The 20,048-nt window shown below is 36.5% G+C and overlaps 1 pseudogene; it reads left to right on the forward strand.

Moving 5' to 3' along the window:
- Positions 1-17,164: 17,164 nt before the first annotated feature.
- Positions 17,165-19,308, forward strand: LOC143656849 (MKI67 FHA domain-interacting nucleolar phosphoprotein pseudogene; annotated as a pseudogene).
- The last annotated feature ends 740 nt before the right edge of the window (positions 19,309-20,048 follow it).

Below are 20,048 nucleotides of genomic sequence, written 5' to 3' on the forward strand. Positions count from 1 at the left end.
TTATAAGCTTCCAGATTAACGTGCATTTTTTTAGCAGAAGCTAAAAAAAGATTTTAGTTAATTAACAATTTATATACTACCTCCAAATAAGTGCACTATAACCATTATGTTTAAAAAATCCTTCATTGGTCTAAAATAACACATTTTAGGTTCCTTTCACCTTAATGTAATTAATTTGGGTATGCCTCTTAACCCAGTATCTTACAATTAAACATCACATAGTGCTTTGTTCTCCGAATGGCTGTAAACAAAACCGCAAATGAATGCTTTTAGATTAAATAGTTTAAATACTTCTATTCTAACTATGCTTTGCTCTAATTTTACTTTTCTAATTATAAACAAAATACAAGGTGTATACATAATTTAACCCTAAGATGAGCACGAAATCATCTTTATTATTGACATTAGGAATGGCCTTTTTGACTGATTTAAAATAAGCCACTTGAAAGGAGAAACATATTAAGCCTGATTTAGATAGTGATGAAGGATTAAAGTCTGACATTTTAGAGAATTCTTAGTTCTAAGAGAAGAGAATCTCTTAAGTGAAACATCCCTAATGTGTTTCTAAAAGGTCAACAATTTATTACCTCATAACAGGTGAATTGGAGCCACTTGATCCAGGCTAATCAATTTCTCTCCAATCTTCTTGACTTTAAATTGTTGCAGGAAGATATATGTATAATGAAATGTAGCAAAATTACATGGAGAGGGCGGGCCGCGGTGGCTCAGCGGGCAAAGTGCTTGCCTGCTATGCCGGAGGACCTCGGTTCGATTCCCGGCCCCAGCCCATGTAACAAAAAAAACGGAAAAAACAAAATACAATAAAACAAGAAAATGTTTAAAAGATGTTTCCCTTTCTTCCTTCCTTCCTTCCTTCTATCCTTCCTTCCTTCTCTCTGTCTTTCCTTTAAAAAAAAAAAAAAAAAAAAAAAAAAATTACATGGAGAGAAGGAAGCATAGAAGTTTTGTTGTTATTTCTGTCCTGTGGAGGAAGGATTGGGTAGATGAGTAGACAGGATGCTGAGTGCAGCAAGAAGATAATTTGAGGCAGAATTTGATTGTCTACTCTATTTTTCCACTTATTTCTCTTCCTCAATACTTCGAGGTTTACTGGCAATAACTGGGTAAAACACTGGAGAGTCTCTCCTATATCATAGAGGAGAACAGAGACGCGTAGAAAACTAGATATTAGTGATGCTGCAAAAATACGACTCCTCTGATGCCAAAGAATTTTAGAGATTTACCATATGTGCAGCTCTCATTACTAAGATAGAGAGTGGATTTGCACGATAGAGAAAACTAGGCAAAGAATTTTGGTTGTAAGACGTTGACTAGGCATCTGCTATCAGAGCCAGTGATCACTTGGCTTAATTGAAAACATAATCTAACTAGATTTAGAAGGGCAAAGGAAGAAGGAGGAATGTATTGGAAATATACAGGTTGATCTTGCAGGCTCTAGGACAGGATATTCAGTGGGGTACTCATGTGTACCCAAGAAATGTAAGACACTCACTTAGGAATCACTAGAACCTTTTTGCCTTCTCATACCCTCTGCCCCAATTTCTTCTGTCGTCCTCCTGCTTTCCTATCTTTTCACTTGAGTTTTCTCCTCTGTTTGTCTCTGCCCCAAGGCTGCATTCTGTTGCCTTTTTCTATAGACCTGATTTATTGCCATCACATGCCACTACTCTGTATTACCTCCTCGTTCTACCACCAAATGAGACTCTGGGTTTAGTCTCTGAATCCAAATTCCCAGTGACAACATGAGAGAATCCAATTTTCCCCATTTGGGCCAGTTGCCCCCTCATGACACAAAGAAGCTGCAAATTCTAGAGTGAGGTTTTGTGACCCACTGACCCTGGGAGATGGTTCAGAGAATGGGATTTTATGAAAAGATGGGAGAAAAGGGTGAAATGTCTACCGATAATTGCATCTTTAGGGCATCTTTTTGGCTTTGCAGTCTGTCTTTATGAATGCTGAGGACTATTCATTCATAAAATTCTTTGAGAGCATTTGTTATGTTCTAGAGATAAAATGCAATCTCTGCTTTCAAGGAATTTACAGTCTATTGAGGGTGAAAGACAGAGAGTAAATCACCTCTCAGTAAGCTTTTGCATATTAACAGGAATGAATTTTAGAGATACATATGTAATAAAATGAAATGCTAGAAACATTCTCTTTGTATTGATTTTATATTTATCTTTATCCATTTTCATTATAATAGATTGTGGGCTCTTTGAGCTCAAGAACCATATCTTTTCTTGACTTAAATCATCTCTTCCTTGGTATAGTATTATGGAATACACACATTTTTTCTCTTATAGCTTTATTATTCTTTGGGTGATCGGTAAATGATGCTAACTGACCAAGCCCTTGGGCACATTGATGCTAAATATAATCAGACTTTCCAAATTCTCAATTCACATATATGTACGACTCTTGTTCCAGAGATATAACTATAGGACTTTCAAACAAGTTGTGTCTCTGTGCTTTCTGAATAGAGGAAAATATCATCCCTGTTAAAACATTAGCTTCTTAAGATAGTGATCAGTGTGAATGCATGATATAGATTTAACATTTGGAGATACAACTTACTGATTGATAATGCAGGTTTCTAAATGAATATTAAACTCAATGGTAAAATTACCACTCAATAACTCCTGCTTTGTTTTCCACAGAATCATGTCCTAGGAGGTTGGCTGACATAGATGGTTTGAATTTAGTGCCTAAGTTTTCTATGGATTTCTTTCATTTAAAGAATATCATCCAAAATAGCATATTAGTAATCGACTATAATGAGTATAATTATGGATGCAACAGTTTTCAAGATATCTGACAATTAAGATCAGATATATGCTATGTCCCATTACTAAGGTAAAGAATTGGTCTTTTGAAATGAATATTTATGCTTATAGCCTCTCAATAGTAAGGTTGAACATATAATTGCCTTATAATCTCCATATATATCCTGAGTTGACTTTTATGTGCTCAGCTGTTCAGATAAGTGAAAAAAAAATAAATTATTGTTCTATTAAAGATAAACTCATCAAAGAAAGCCAAGTAAATGAGTGTACTTAGAAGGATGGTGATAGGTTGGCAATAACTTGATTTTTTGCTAGAGTTCTTCACAAATACATTTGAGGAAATAAGGCTAATTTAGGAATGTATATAACAAATAATCTTAGAAAAACACAACAAAACTTAATGGTGCACAGTGTCATAGACAAGCCCTGGACAATAGTTCAAGTGGCAGACCAGATTTTTTTCAAATGACTGCAGTACAGGATAAGAGAAGCCAACAATTGCTGGTCTCAGCTCTGATCAGCACAGAACTGGATAGATTTTTTTTTTTAAGGGGACAAGAGGGAATGGAAATGGGGAGCTAGAAAATTAATGGGAGGGGCCTGGGGAGCATCTGAAGGAGTCTGGCAGTGAGCTGGCAGAAGGGCGTCAGATATTTGCAGTCTTTTTGAGAACAGCACAGTGATGCGGTCCTTCCCAGTACAGGCATTCTGTGGTTTAGCAGTATTGCAGTCTCTTAAGAAAGAGCTCAGGACAGGGTCACAGGTTCACCCAGGGGCATGGCATACCATTAGGGAAGTCCATGCTATTGTTTGGCAAGTCTCTGAGGCAAATTTGGGACAAGTACATGGGGCCCAGCAGAGTCTCTTGGAAGGATTTACGATGCAAGAAATAGAAACGGTTTGCTTATGGTTCATGTTTATACTTTTCCCTCCCAAAGCAACTTTATTATTAAAAATATACTCGCATAAATAACACAACAGCAGATATAGAACAGAGGACCTTTAAAAGTATGAACAATAGAATGAACCCATTGTTTTTCCTAAATATGAATGCCTTCCAAGTGTCTGTACAGTTGAATCGATACCCATTGTGTTTGCCGGTCTCTTTAATTAGCTTCCACTATTAAGTTTATTTTCACAGCTTATTTAATTTGCTTGCAAGACTGAACATGAATGGGAGTATTTGTGGCATGTCTATGAGAAGCTTTGTGTTTTCCAAGTTTAAGAATTTCAAGGCAATGCATCATCTCTCCTCCTCTTTTTGTAACTCCCCCAAGACATATATATATACATAGCAGTGTGGCTGTGTTTTGTTCACAGTGTGACTTGAGTGAATATTATAGGCTGACTGAATGAATCTGAGAAGTGGTGTCTTTTTATCACCTGCACTTCTCTGCTAGATTACCACTGTCAGTGACTCCAGGTAGCCATATCTAAGACTGAGACACTCAACTTGTGTCTCAATCTTAGTGCCACTTTATTACTCTCATAAAGTGAGGATCCCCTTGGAATCTGCAGGTGGAGCTGTAAACTGGCAACAAGGATTACAAAACAGGCAAAAAAAAAAAAGATTCCCTCATGTCCTATGACAAAAGGCCATCATCCGATTCCATTCAGTTCAAATTTTAAAGGACTGTGATTCAACAGCGCTCTCTCTTTGGTTTTGCCTCCCTGTACATTTTGGAAACTTCTGACCACTCCTCCTCTGATAATACCTATCAGAAAGCTATCAAATATACCAAGGAAATTCAAGGTCCACAGTCCTTGTTGCTAGCTTCAGCCAGGCACACTTCTCTGTATGCCATTGGGAGACTATGTCTGTCATATCTTTGAAAGTTCCACTCACTTGCTTCTGAAGTGAATGAGATATAGCTGACCCTCAGGTCTCCCCAGAAAATGCTCTACCAACTTTTTCCAAAGACCTTTTTGGAAGATGAATATCAGAGTCAGAAGCAACTGATTCAATAAAACTTACTGGTAGGCTCAGTTATGAGCTTTCTTGCATGTTAGATTTTCATTTGGTTCATCCTTACATCACTCTTGTAAAGTGTAGGGAGTCAAATAAATCTTATTTTATAGATTAAAAAAAAAAAACTGTGAGAGAAAGTAAATCTGCCTGATGTCTTCCATCTTCCCAGTTTGCTATACTCAAATAGGAAAGACTTATGCTACAAAAGCCACAGTAGTACATTTAAATTCAATTTGTCAATACTCATTTTACATCTCAATTTTTCAACACACTCTAATTTTGGTTTGCTCTGTGAGTTTACGTGTGTGTGTTTCCACAGAGCAACTGATTTTCTACAATTAAGTTCAATGGGTAACTGAGAATATAAGTCAACTTTGTCAGAATCATGCAAGTAATGTGATTTTAATATTTCTTTTATCAGAATAGCCACCTCCACTTTTTCAATTTCCGCATCTAAGTAAAACCCATTTTTATAAATATAAGGCTGGAAAACTTATGACATGTATGTTTGGATAAGCATCAAGAACATCAAGGATTAAAACAAGAATGAAGCAAAATGCAGTATTTAAACATCTCTCAGTTGATTATGTCATCTTCCGTAATTAAAGCTTTAATAAAACAATGAATTGATCTGTTTTGTATTAATTATCTTATCAGACTTATCATATGTAAATTCTCTCTGGGTTGTGTGTGCAATAGTTAGGGCATGGATTCTGGAGGTCCTGGCTTCCTCCTTGACAGCTTCTAGTTGTGTGATCTTGAACTTTATTTGACCTCCTAGTACAGGGTTACCATCTGTAAAATGGGAAAGATATGAGTAATTGTTCCATAGGCTCTTTGATGATTAAATAAATCAGGACAAGTAAAGTCTTAAAAGAGTTTCTGACAAATATTAATCATTCATGATAGGAAATATTAATTTTGATTATTTTGAGCCTCTTTCAATGTAACTCCATATTTTATCTTTACTATTTAAAGTATAATTAATAAATTATGCTTATGTTTCACCTATATGCATATCCTTTGTTAACTACATATTAATTTTTTTTCCATTTCTGGCCTTACTGTTAGTCATACTTCATTCAAGTGAGAACTGTCCTTAAAAAGCTGTGTTATTAGAAATTTACTTATCATTTTCATTTTCAATTTTCCTGTCTGAATAATGGGGACAACTACAAGATCCGTCTCTCAAGATTAGCATAATTTCTCCCCAAAAGTAAGATTCAGTAGGTGCTAGTTTGTGTCTTCTGTCCCTTCTTTGGTGTGTGTCATATAATTTTATAGTAATCCTAAATTTAGAGCCAGTATGTCCAATTTCACATTGTACTGAACTAGCCAAATGAAAAATTAAAGTTTGACTATTTCCAGGGCTTAGCATCTTACTATTTTGCAGGAACAATCACTCTGTTTTGGGATAGCTCTTACATTTAGCTGTATTGTCAATCAGTGTCGTTAATGATGTTGCCTCTTTAAGTAAGCATTGAATAAAACATTCTATTTATAACTTATACATTTCCTCTTTCATGTTTCTGTGAGCTGAGATATAAAGTAAAATCTACAATGGGCATATAAATATAGTTGGTGAAATAAAAGACTAGAAAAGCAGGGAGAAAAATAATTTCATATGGCAAAACAATATGGCAAAAGAAATAGAGATCAGATTATGGTATTTTGTTTGCTTGTATTTTTCTTATCAAATCTCAGAGCTAAGAAATTCTGGAATTTGCAGAAATAGCAGAAGAGAAGCAAGATATATGAAATCTAGTCAATCAGGAATGATAATTTTAATCAATAATCATTGAAAGCCTTTGTATACAGACAAAGGCTCACTACTTATCTCCTATGTATGAAGGACTTAGAGCTCTCTTTCAAAATACGGTTAATACCTGTGTGCTTGTGTGAAAATATTATGTACCCCGGAAAAGTCATGCTTCAATCCTAATCCATCTTTGTGGGGACAGCCATTTTCATCCTGATTCAATACTGTAGGGTGGAATCTTTTGATTAAATTATCTCCACAGATGTGTGGCATGCCCAATTGTGGGTGTGACTTTGTGATTAGATGGAGATGTAATGCCCACTGTGTTAGTTAGATTCAGTTGTCAACTTGGCCAGGTGAGCATACCTAGTTCTGTTGCTGCGGACACAAGCCATTGGTACATGAACCTCATCTGTTGCTAATTACATCTGCAGTCGGCTAGGAGGCATGTCTGCTGCAATGAGTGACATTTGACTTAATTGGCTGGTGCTTAAATGAGAGAACGCAATGTAGCACAGCCTAGCAGCTTGGCATTCCTCATCTCAGCACTAGCAGCTCAGCCCAGGCCTTTGGAGATGCAGAAAGAAGTCACCCCGGGGAAAGTTGTTGGAACCCAGGGGCCTGGAGAGAAGACCAGCAGAGATCATCCTGTGCCTTCCACGTAAGAAAGAACCTCAGTGGAAAGTTAGCTGCCTTTCCTCCGAAGAACCAACAAAATAAATCCCCTTTTATTAAAAGCCAATCTGTCTCTGGTGTGTCGCATTCCAGCAGCTAGCAAACTAGAACACCCACCTAATTTAGGTGGGGCTTGATTAGTTTTCTGGAATCCTTTAAAAGAGGAAGCATTTTGAAGAGTGTAGAAACAGCAGAGCCAACAGAAACTTCAGAGCAGAGCTGACACAGATGCCAACACTTAGAGAACAGAGACACATTTGGGGATATTTGGGGATGCTTGGAGCCCAGCAGATGTTGTTATGAGATATTAAGCAAGCCAGAATCTGGAGAGAGCCAAGGGAAGCCAAGGGATGAACTCTAGCTCTGGAGAAGCAGAGTGAGGAACCCCCACAGGAACAGAGGCTGGAAGCAATGGAACCCAGGAACAAGGGACCAGCAGATGCCAGGCATGTGACTACCCAGCTGACAGAGGTGTTACTGACCCAGCAAACTTCTGTGGATTAAGGTATCTTTCCCTGGATGTCTTAGTTTGGACATTTTCATAGGCTTAGAACTGTAAACTTGTAACTTATTAAATTCCCTTTTTAAAAACCTTTCTGTTTCTGGTATAGTGCATTCAAGCAGTTTACAAACTAATACAATCTCCATCAAAAAAGAAGAGTGAGCAGAAACCAAAGACCTAATTAAACAACTGGAGTAACTAGAGAAAGAACAACAAACGAATACAAAATAAGCAGAAGAAAAGAAATGGCAAAGATTAGAGTGTAAATAAGTGAAGTAGAGAACAAAAAATAATAGAATCAGTAAAAAAAAAAGTTGGTTCTTTGAGAATGATAATAAAATCCACAAACCTTCAGCTAGTTGACAAAGAGAAAAGGAGAGAAGATGCAAATAAACAAAATCAGAAATAAGGTGTATGTGGGGGGGTCATTGCCATGGATCCCGGAGTTATAAGAAAGATCACAAGGGGATACTATGAACAACTATATGCCAACAAACTAGACAACTTAGAGGAAATGGACAATTTCTTAGAAACCTGCATATTAATAATTCCAAGATGTCCTAGAGGAGAAAATCCTACATGTATTTAATACAAATATTTCCAAACAAATTTGTCCTTTGATTCCATTGGCCCACTCATGTAATGCCTGTTAATATCTTATATAATAAAATTTGAGAACTTTTAATGATTTCCTCTGTTTTAAAATTGGTATCATTAGAATAGAGAAGTAAGGAAAAAATGACTGAGCTTGTATTACTGTTCTCAGAAGTTCATAATCTAGTGGGGAGAGAAAGGCATTTATAAGTAATAAACAATACATTGTAAAAGGGTTATGTTAGCCTTAAGACTAAGATACTACATGAACAAGGTGATGGAAAAATTAATTCTGCCTGGAGGGGGAAGGGTAGAAGAAGGCTTCAAGTAAAGGATAAACCTTCTTCACTGTGGTTGAGATATGAGATACCTATTAGGAAGCATTAATTTTCTAACAATTCAAAATTTAATTTTTGATAGCTAATGATTTCTTATGAATGGACAGTAATATTAAGTTACTCCTGCCTTATCTGGCATTATATGGAAATATGAAGTATAGAATCATAGTACAAAGAACCTTGGCTTTGGAATTAAATGGACCTGCGTCTAAAGCCCAGTTTTGTTTTTTGGTCATAGTTGTTAGGCACTCGATCACAGTTTGATCATAATAATGACAATCTAGCTGTTAACAGCTTTAGAGATAGTAGTTATTAAGCCTTTAGCCCAGCTCTAGGCTCATTAGAGATTTCATTAACTGGCAGCCATGCCCACTGTCTTCACTATCATCTTCATCAACTGTAGTAATAGGTGCCCTTTAAGCTGCAAATAATATAAAACCAAGCTGAGTACCTTGAGAAAGAAAAGTAATAGAAAATGTGTTGACACTTATAAGTGGGAAGGATACTGGATGATTTAAAGAGTTGGAAGAAAAGCCTTAGTAAATCAGGGCCTCAAGTTTGAAGAGTGAATCCTTCTTTCCCTTTCTGTCACTCATTTCTTCATGCCCCTACTAAACTTCTATATTAGTTATCAATAACTGTGTACCTAATTAACTTAGCAGCTTCAAACAATGACTGTTTATTGTCTCACACATTTTCTGTAAGTCTGGAATTCAGGAGCAGTTTAGCTGGGTAGTTCTGACTCAGGGTTTCTCATGAAGTGTGTATTAGTTAGGGTTCTCTAGAGAAACAGAATCAACAGGGAACACTCGCAAATATAAAAGTGTCTCATGTGACCGCGGGAACACAGAGTCCAAAATCCACAGGGTAGGCTGTGAAGCCAACGATTCCGATGGAAGGTCTGGGTGAACTCCACAGAAGAGGCTCACCAGCCGAAACAGGAAGAGCCTGTCTCTTCTGAATCCTCCTTATAAGGCTTTCAGTGATTAGATTAAGCATCACTCATTGCAGAAGACACACCCCTTTGGCTGATTACAGATGGAATCAGCTGTGGATGCAGCTGACATGATCATGATCTAATTCTATGAAATGTCCTCATCGCAACAGACAGGCCAGCACTTGCCCAACCACCACTTGGCCAAGTTGACACATGAGCCTGACCATGACAAAGTGGCAGTCAAGATATGGGCTGTGAGCTCCCTATCCTCTTAAAAACCTGACTGGGGCAGAAAGAAGTGCTGACAAGGTGGTGTACATACCTGGAGGGTGAGTTAATGCCACCTCATGGCAGGAGGCATCAGGTACTTGCCCTGGCAATCTCTTCAAAGGCTGCACGAGTGTCCTCATGACATGGCAGCTTGCTTCCCTCAAAGCAGATAATCCAAGAGAGTTTAACGTCTCTATGACATTGCCTCAGCAGTAACAGATCATCATTTCTTCTACATGATCTGTTGATGATGCAGGTTAGCCCTTTCGACACAGGTTAACCCTTTTCAAGGCAGAACAAAGTACCAATGGGAGAGGATCACTGGGAGTCCTTGGAAGCTGACCAACACAGTTTCATTTTCTCAGTCTACAACAGTATCTAGTTTTTCATTCTGTGAGGAAATTAGTGGGTACTGGCAGCTTGATACTGGTATTAGAGTTTGTAATCTAGGGAAGAAAAAGCCACTTTCTCTCAGTATTTGAACCTCAAATCTCACAGAAGTCCTCTGATTTGCCCAGTGTGAGTCGTATATTTTCCTTTGGAACAGAGTCACTGTGATTTGAGAGCTGGGCTTCTGTTCTGAAGCCTGAGGTGGAGGCCAAGGTGACCAGTAGACTCACCTGAATCATGTAAGTGGCAGGGAGAAAGAGAGGAACAAGTAGAGTTAGCGCACCAGGAGGAAACTGCATCTTCTTAGCCATTATCATCATACTCATTTCTGCATGTGAGAGAGGTGGGAAGAATCTTGCTTTGCTGGAAAGATCAGGAAATTACCCATAATTTTTTAGAGACTGGCACATCCAGGTAATTATATAAGCATCAGTAGTAGTAAAATATCTTCACAGTTTCCTTGAGTATCTCACAAAGTCTAAGTTTTAAAAGACTTGAATGACTAATGTCTGGGTCATTTTGATCATTCACAAAAATATTTTTAGTCATAGTCTTTATTTATCTTTCTATGGGAACATTTATTCAGTAATTATTGTTTTGCAAATACTGCATTTTTTAACCTTTTAAGGTTTTGATAAATAAATGTGTTAAAGACTTAAAAACAATAAAGAGCTATTTAAAACCAAAATGTCCATATTCTATCATACATATCCTAGAATTAATGCTAGAAAGTAAGTATATGCTTTTGGGACATCTCTAAGTGGTCACATGAGGCAAAATACTACTAACACATCAGCATGTTACACTGTTTAAAGGTATATTTAACTAGACCAATAATAATTATCTAACCAAATTAAAAATATAGAAAGTTTCTCCTGTGTACTCCCTGTATTTATAAAGAAAATAGAGAACACTGCATTTAAATTAACTCACCATGTTAAATCAACAGTTGAAATAATTACTTCCAATTTCCTTAAAGTCATAATCTGAATGAAAAAAAAAAAAAACCTTGAGCTTGAATATGAACATTAGATATTTTCAGCACTTTTGTCGATTTTGAAAGTTTACAAAATATCCTTCATAAATAGTCTTTGTAAAGTGATAGGCTGTGCTATTATTATTTTAAGTTAGCTTAAATTATACCCTAAAGTACAAGGCTGGACTGCTATTTGAATAGAGAGAGAGAAAAAAGAAGCCCATAAATATGCCATATTATTTATTTCCTTTGGATGGCTGCCCTTCAAACCTTGTAGGATCCTACAAAATACTGGAATAGCATAAAGTAATTCACAGAGATCAGTTTTAACAAATAACTGGATTTAATTTCACTGCAATGCCAAGTTACTCCAGATGATTCCTACTGCTGTAATCTTGACCCTTAGAGCTCAACAATTAAACTTAAGAATTGCTTTATGAACTTGTGCCTATGAGTCATTATTTACATTGACCGCAGCAAAGCTTTAACACATGTATTTGTAGAAATTGCCTCCAGATGATTCTGAAAGAACTTTTCACTCATTTAAAATGAAATTAATGTTGCTAACACATGGATTTAAAAAAAATTTAGGACAGAAAAGAATTACCCTCAAACAACCTATCTGCTGTACCTCCATAAATGCACCTACCATCACAGATGTCAAGAAAATCAATAAAATAAATACATGCTTCTGTATCTGACTCCAGGGGATGTGCCATATGAAGGACAACATTTCAGTAACTTCAAATTTCTGATCTCGTAGATTAGCTTTGCAACTTTGACTGTATTTGAATATTATTAATATATTTTCCTGCAAGTAATTATTTTAGAAATTGCTTTTCAGCAGCAATATAAAATTTCAAACTGTGATGGCAACACTTACCAAAGATACTGTTTTTATTGCTTCATTACACCCACTGGGGCAATTTTATTGTTGAATATAATGGGGAAGCGTTCATTTTCCAAACAATGCAAACACATCAGGGAAAAAGTGTGTTAGAATTAGTAAAGAATAACAGATGGCATATGCGGGTTAGCATATATATAGCCCTGTAAGTAGAGCTCACTTGCTAGGATAACCTAATGTCATTTGGAAGGCAATGCTTGTGTTTAATGAACAACGGGACACTTCGGATAGGATGTGTGTTTAGCCCTATGCGATGTAGAAGCATTGGCTTCGTTCTCCTGTCTTTGTCTGTCAACTGCTTCTTTTGTGGTATGCCAAACAAAACAGCATTGAACTATTTAAATTTGGTTTATTATCATCACCAAAAGGGGATACACAAGTAAAATGTAAGATTTTCTGATAGTGAGGAGGAGGATAATGACTTGCATTCCTACAATACCTTTTTTAGATAGCGTGAACCATTTAATTTATTGTTTTAAATCTACAAATGCATAAACCAGTCCATATTTGCCCATTATTATTACAACTCCCTCCTTTTCTCTCTTCCTCTTTCCCATCCCCCTTTGGGTTCCCTCGCTCCTGATTCAAATCTCCCTTCACTTACCATTTCTGCCTTGAAACAGAGGTTTGGACACTATGAGTTGGCACAGGTCTGGAAATTAAATGTTATATATAAGGCCATAGAGATAAAGACTGAGGTAAACAAGGTATTTGCTTTGTTTTAGGCCGTTTCTCAGTTGGGTTTCCTCATCTAACCCACAGAGGAGATGATTCAAGTGTTTTTTTTTTTCAGTTGTCCCATTCTGTAACTATGCCAATTCAGTGCTTCAATGGCAATTGGTCTCCATATCTCTCTACTCTAAACCCTTCTACATGGTGCTGCCAGCAGTATCCTCTGACATCCCAAATCTGTCTTCCGTTTACTTCTTTTTGCCTGTAGGATATTTTCAAAAATTTTGCTTCTGCCTCTCATTTCTCTACTCCTCCCACATTTTCTCTCTGATCCCTCACTAGGCACCATTTCTGGTAACCAAAGTTGGAGTTAAGGCTATGGATTGCAGCTTCATCAGTTCTAACAAGGTGCCGTCTGTTGCCAACACAATAATAGTAACTTTTAAAAGCAATCATTATTGTAATCATCAGTATATAAATATCCTACTTTAAGATGAGGGTATTAAGGTAGAATGGTGCTAATTGCTGAAGAAACCCAAATGTCAAGGGAGTAATACAATGAAAGTTATTTCTGTCATGAAAGAAGTGTAGCTGACTTTCTTCTATTTCTTGATTCAGGGATTCAACCTTAAGGTTCCTCCATTCTAGGGCTTTGGAATTCCCATCAACCTGACAGCAGAAGTGGGAAGAGTCAGTGGAGAAGACATTTGTTCTTAAAAGACTCAATCCAACATTGACGTTTCATTCTCCTTCACCAACAATGGCAAAAACTGGCCATATGGTTACTGTATTAGTTTCCCATTGCTGCTGTATCAAATTACCACAGATTTATTCACTTAAATCAACACAATTATTTTATTTAACTGTTCTAGAGGTCAGAAGTCCAACATGGTTCTCATTGGACTAAAATCAAGATGTTGCAGGGCAGCATTCTTTTCTGAACATTCTAGGGTAAAATCTGTCTCCTTACTTTTTCCTGCTTCTAGAGGCCACCTGCATTCCTTGGCTCATAGATCCCTTCTTCCATGCATGGCAGTGCTCACATGGCATCTCTTTGATCCAGCCTGGAAAGGTTCTCTACTCTTAAGAATTTGAGATTAGGTTGCCCATCCAGATAATCCAGGATGAAGTCACCATTTCAAGGTCCAGACTCTTAACACATCTGCAAAGTCCTTTTTGCCCTGTAAGGTAACATATCCACAGGTTCTGGGTATTAGGTCATGGACATCTTTGGAGGGAAGGGGCAGTATTCCAGAATTCTGGAAAGACAGAATTCTGAGAGAATTCTAGAGGATCACAAACGTAGTCTCTGTCTGGACAGCTGCGTTCCAGTGACAGCATCACACATTTGGTTGGCAGCTAGCTATTGCTGCCATGGAAGATATAGATGATTCTATGTAGTTGAGCCTCCTTGGTTATTTTAGTTAGCAATTTTTATTGGGATAATATAAGTTAAATAGACATTCAATTTTTTTCATTTTGACTAAAATGTCTACATATTCCTCATGAGAGGAACTTTGCTTTTTTCTGATTTCATTACTAACTCCAATATCCCTACAAAATGAATGTAATTAAATATCTAAATAGTGTTTGAAAAGTTTGCATATATCATTGTGTGTGTGTGTGTGTGTGTGTATGTATATATATAGATATATATATATGTCTAGAGTGAAATTAGTCACCACAGGAGAGCTTTCAGTTTTTAAAAGTTGATTTTTTTGCAAATTAATTATGGTCTTAAATAGTTATAAACCACCCAAAGTGCCCCATTAGTTAACATGAGCTTGGGAAATAGATATGTATTACCAGTTAATTGAAAAACATATGGTGTTGATTAGTGCTTAGCTCTCTTATTTTAATAGATTTCAATTAAATAAATGACTGCAGTGTATTTCCCGACTAGAAGATTTCCAGTTAAAAGTTGCATCTAAGGAAAGGTACTGAACCAGTAAATGAAGAAATTTCAGTATAGTATCTCCATAGAATTTCTTATGAATTTGCACATGTGCTTTTATATACGGGAAGATTTTAGATCGTAGGGTGTCCTCATTTATTACAATCTGAATTGACAGCATCATTAGGATCTGATTCTGGGGCCAGAGCCAGAGCTCCAAACCCAGCCTCAGTTACCTCATCTGTAAATTGGAGATAATAATGTTGACTTCATTGAGGATATTTTGATAATTAAATTAGGTAATATTTGGAAAGTATTTCAACAGTGTATGACTCCTAGAAAACACCATATTAATGTCTCTAAATTATTTTTTTAAAAAACATAAAACCCTAAGGTCTTCATTAATGTCATCCATAAGATGCTTATTCCTGTGAACACATCCTAATTATGGTATTGGTATTAGTTACACTTGTTTTGAACAAGCTATTTTATTTGAATACTGGTTTGTAGTCAATCCAGTAAAATTATGAAATGAAGCTAAAAGAAACAAGATTTCAGTAGGAAGTGACCATTAGACCAAAAATATTTCAAGTTTTTATGATCAGATCATTCTCCCATTTTATTAGACTTACAGAGAAAGCCAGATCAGAAATCAGAGGGTTGCTTGCTAGTCATGAAATCACAACAGGGAGAGTTAAATTAACCCAAAATTTTATGATATAAGGACAGGGCAGTCTGCAAATTCTTTCACTACAGAGATGGCCATGCCAATAGCCAGTTTTTCTTTTATTTATTATTTTAAAATACAGAAATGATCACCCTCCAACAGTGATTTAGTAGGCCCAGGTGACACGCCTTTCTAATTCTTACATATGCTTTTGTGGTTGACCAATCCTTTGACATCAGTATTTTTTCATATCTCTGGATGTCGTCACTGAAGTTACTTCAAGTTACTTCTGAACTTTGCTGGCCTGGGAGCATTCTTTCTCTCCAAGTTGACTTCAGAAATCTCTTTCCTGATTCCAAATGTTACTTCTTCAAAGAACTTTCTTATTTTCAAATCTGTAAAGAAAAAGCCTTACTTTCTAACTCCAGTGTACTTTAAGTAAACTTGCTTATGGAAATAGAATGAATTATGAAATATCATTTAAGAAAGATGACTATTTGGGAAGTCCTATGGCTGATTGCTACTTTTAGCAAAGCATTATTGTTAAAAATTGCATTAAATAAACCAATAGGGATTTTGTGGAATTTACTCTTTCATGCTAGCTTCTCCCATTGTCTAGTCTATGTGCAGTAAAGAGTGTTCTTAGGTTGACATATGGTTAAATCTGGAAGTCAATTAGCAAGGCCACTTCTTCCTCTTCTGGACAGATTTCAGAACAAACATAATTAACACTCCCATTCAACGTGCTTTGGTAGGTGGGGCAGGAATCTTTCTTAAAACAATTCATGTGAAAGCTGAATGTTTTGCATCCTATATAAACAATTGTGCATTATTTTAAGAAAATGAGTGCCACTATGCATGCTTTCTGCACACGGGATTGTATTCTAGCTTGCACCAAGCTGCAATAAAAATTGTTTCACTGATAAGCATCATTGGGTTAGAAATGGGTATGACAGGGAGAATGCTATATCTAAACATTTGCCTACTGTGCCATTTCATTTGGCTTAAACATTCCCTTAGTACTCCATTTCTCACTCAGGCCATTGTTGATTTATACGTTCCCTCCTGAAAAGTCACAGTTTTAGAGTTTTCATAGCCTTTCCTATTTTCAGCCCTGACATTTTATATCAGATGAAGAAAATCACTTTCTCATTTCACAGGAGTATAGATATAATGAACTGAGGTTGCTATTAAATAATAATATTCAATACCTTGCAACATATCTACTGATTTCAGCATTTCTAGAAGGAAAGTCATGTTTATTTAAAACATATTTTAATTTAAACATACTTCCAAACTCAGAATAATGTGGGGTCAGAAATTTTTTTTCCTTTTTTGTTAATGGCCACATGGCACTACCATAAATTCAGGGTTGTACGTACATGGCATCTGGCTCTATAAAATCCTGGAATGTGAGGGAACTTTCTTGACAATCTCCTCCACGCTCCCATTCTTGACTTTTGGACCATCAAAGCCTTAGCTTGAGTAGTTTAATTCTGAAAAGTGCAGGCCCCAATCAAATGCAGCAGCCTTTGCAGTTAGCACGCACATTGCTGAATATTTGAGATTGAATGCCACAATCATATGACAATTAAATGAGAAAATATGTGAATATGATTTTATCAATGCAGGAAATCCTAACAAATATCACATTATTTTAAAACATCATTCTGAAGACAAAATACCATGCTCCGTTGTAGTCAGTAATGGTAGCATGAGTATAAAATATCACTTTTCCCAAACTGGTATATGTTTTGTGGTATTAGGGGAGAAGAGAGATCATTTTGCCCATTTCCCTTATTCCGCAAATATGGAAACAAAGCCAGAGGTGATGGTTTTCCTGGAGACCACACAGGTGGAAAATGATGAGATCAGTACTTTTTTTTTTTTGGTATGCATATGATGGCGGTCACATTTCATTCTTTTTCCATGTGACTATCGTATTATTGCAGCACCATGGTTGATTTTTTTTTTTTTTTAGCGGGGGGTGGGGGGGAGTGCATGGGCCTGGAATCAAACCCCAGTCTCCCATATGGTGGGTGAGAATTCTACCCCTGAACCACCCTTACACCCCCTGATGAGCACATTGTATTGAGCCTTGTGTTTTGTTCCACCACTCTGAATTCATGATTAGAATACAATAATGTGATCTTTGAATTCACTAGAGAATTGGAATTGATATGTAGATTAAAACTCAAATATTGACAAAGTGAAACTTATGTTTTTGTACCTTAAAAAAAAAGCTTAACTTAAAAAAACTTAAATAAAAATGGGAAATTTCTTTTTAAATTCACAATCTTGTATATTAAAAAAGTGATACGTATTTGATGCTGAAAGCTGAATTTAAAAAAAAGAATTCTCAAAATTATAATAATCCTAAAACAGAATATGTTGTAGAATTCCATTTCAATTTTAAAAAGCAACATTCAAGGGGGAGGGGGGAGTATAGTTTATTAGTTTACTAGAACTATTTTTAAAAATGATAATATGTTTATGGATAGAATACAAATATGTTTTTATCAGGTACTATTTGTTTCACGAACAATCTTTGTGATTATTGAAATTTCATTCTTAGGTGCTAAAATGTGATTACAGTGAGAGTAGCATTTGAGAAAGCAGACTCTATCCTCTTACCTTTAAAAGGATTTAATTTTAACCACGCCAGATGGATGAAAAATTATTAAACAGGAAAGAAAAACAAAACAAAACATCTAACCAAGGAACTTTCATAACTCAGAAGTTTCCTTAATGGTAATACTTTCTGCAACCTAAATTACTTATGTCATAGTTTGCATTCATTTATTCTTTTCCCTTTACTGATAGAAATGGGCAGAAACTGAAAACCACCTTCAGTTTAATGATACTCCGTAATGCTAAGTTGGTTATAAGGGGTGTTCCAGGAGCCCCACGTGGAGCGTGCGGGCTGGTATATTTGGGACACTGCGGAGATTTCTGATCTGGTCAGGCTACTCTTGTCGCTGGACCCGTAGACGCAGGCCAAGTTTCAGAAGCAGAGGATGCAGGTCCACCGGCCAGCAAGAACCAACTAAACTCCTGGAGAATCTATGTGGGCCACATACCTCGAGCTCTTTTCGAACCCCAGCTCCAAGCATATTTCTCCCAAGTTTGGCACTGTCACAAGACTCAGACTGTCCAGAAGTAGGACGACTGGCAAAAGCAAAAACTATGCCTTTGTGGAGTTCGAGTCTGATGATGTTGCCAAAATAGTTGCTGAAAACAATGAACAACTACTTTTTTGGTGAAAGGCTCTTGAAGCGTGAATTTATCGCATCAGAAAAAGTAAATGAACTTTTCAGAGACCAGGATGTACCAGAAGCAAAGTCATCACATCCAGCAGTGAAACGGCATAAAAAGAAATGGACACTTTTATAGAAAAACTATAGCTGGAGAAGCGATTTAAAAATAAAGAGAAATTATTCGGGAAGAAATTAGCTCAAAAAGGAATAAAATATGATTTTCCTTCAATGATTTTACGGAAAGAGAAAAAAGAAATGCTTCAAAAATGTTCTTCAGAAATCTACAAATAGCCAGGTTTTCCCAAACCAGAAGAAACAAGAGGTTTCAGGAACTCCTCCCACTCCTAAGAGCTCTGGGGATAGCCATGCACACAGACCAGTTTGCATACCAACATTTTGGGAGAGGTGAACATCTAAAGTGGCTGAAGTGAATGATAATGATGAAGTTAATGAAATAGTTTTCAAACAGTCCATGTCTGGTGCAAAAGAAGAAACACAAGAAACCCAAACACCTACGCATTCAGGGAAAAAAGACAAAGAAAAAATAAACAGTGATTCTGAATGTGTCATGCATGATGTTTCTTCTAAATGTGATTTTGTTACTAGGACTGATTCCTTAAATTTTACTGGATGCAATGAAAGGCATTCCTTGGCAAGATTTTCAGAAGAAAGACATAATCTTGGTTCAAATAAATAAGAAGTGCAACAGTAATGTTGGCTTGCCTGCCCTTGCTAAAATATAAGGGTGCATACCAACTCACAGCAGCTCGGCTCATGTGGGCTTTTTTGTCTTATTGGATGGCTCTGGTTTCCTTTGCACTTTCATAATTGTCCTTAGTTATTCTGCCTGGGTAGAATGGTCACTATTACCTGCAGATTGAAGTATAAAGTGCCGCCTTCATTGAAACTACCAAATAAAGACCAGCCGTCTGACTTTCTGCTACATAGTTCTCTGTTTAGGCAGTCCACATTTAACCAATAAGGGTTCAACATCAGATGGTTAAAGTTGAAAGCTAAATTAAACTGCTGAGTGAGGACATCGAACCTAATCTGAGTGTTAATGCAGATTCATTTATGTGCATGTGACTCATTTTTACTGTGATGGTAAATTAGTTTTGGGGCTAGCATGGATTAATACCTAATGATCTGTAGCTGTTTTCAGTGTGGATTTATATTCCAAAACTCAAACAGTGACCAGCAAATACACTCCTGTCATTTATTTGTATGTAAGTGGGATGTAGGAGTCTTGAAATAAAATAGTAGTTTTTCACCTTCTCAAAAAAAAAAATATGATTATAAGGTTCTTGTTAGGCTTCTTTTCAGGTCTAAGAAATCAAGTTTCTAATCATTTAAATGTATAAATCTTCTTTCCGTCATTTAATAGTCTTTTACATTGCTTTTTAGACCTGTATTCGTATCTATCATGTCTCTATTAGG

The sequence above is a fragment of the Tamandua tetradactyla genome, chromosome 15 (assembly GCF_023851605.1).
Source record: "Tamandua tetradactyla isolate mTamTet1 chromosome 15, mTamTet1.pri, whole genome shotgun sequence".
In the NCBI taxonomy this organism is placed as follows: Eukaryota; Metazoa; Chordata; class Mammalia; order Pilosa; family Myrmecophagidae; genus Tamandua; species Tamandua tetradactyla.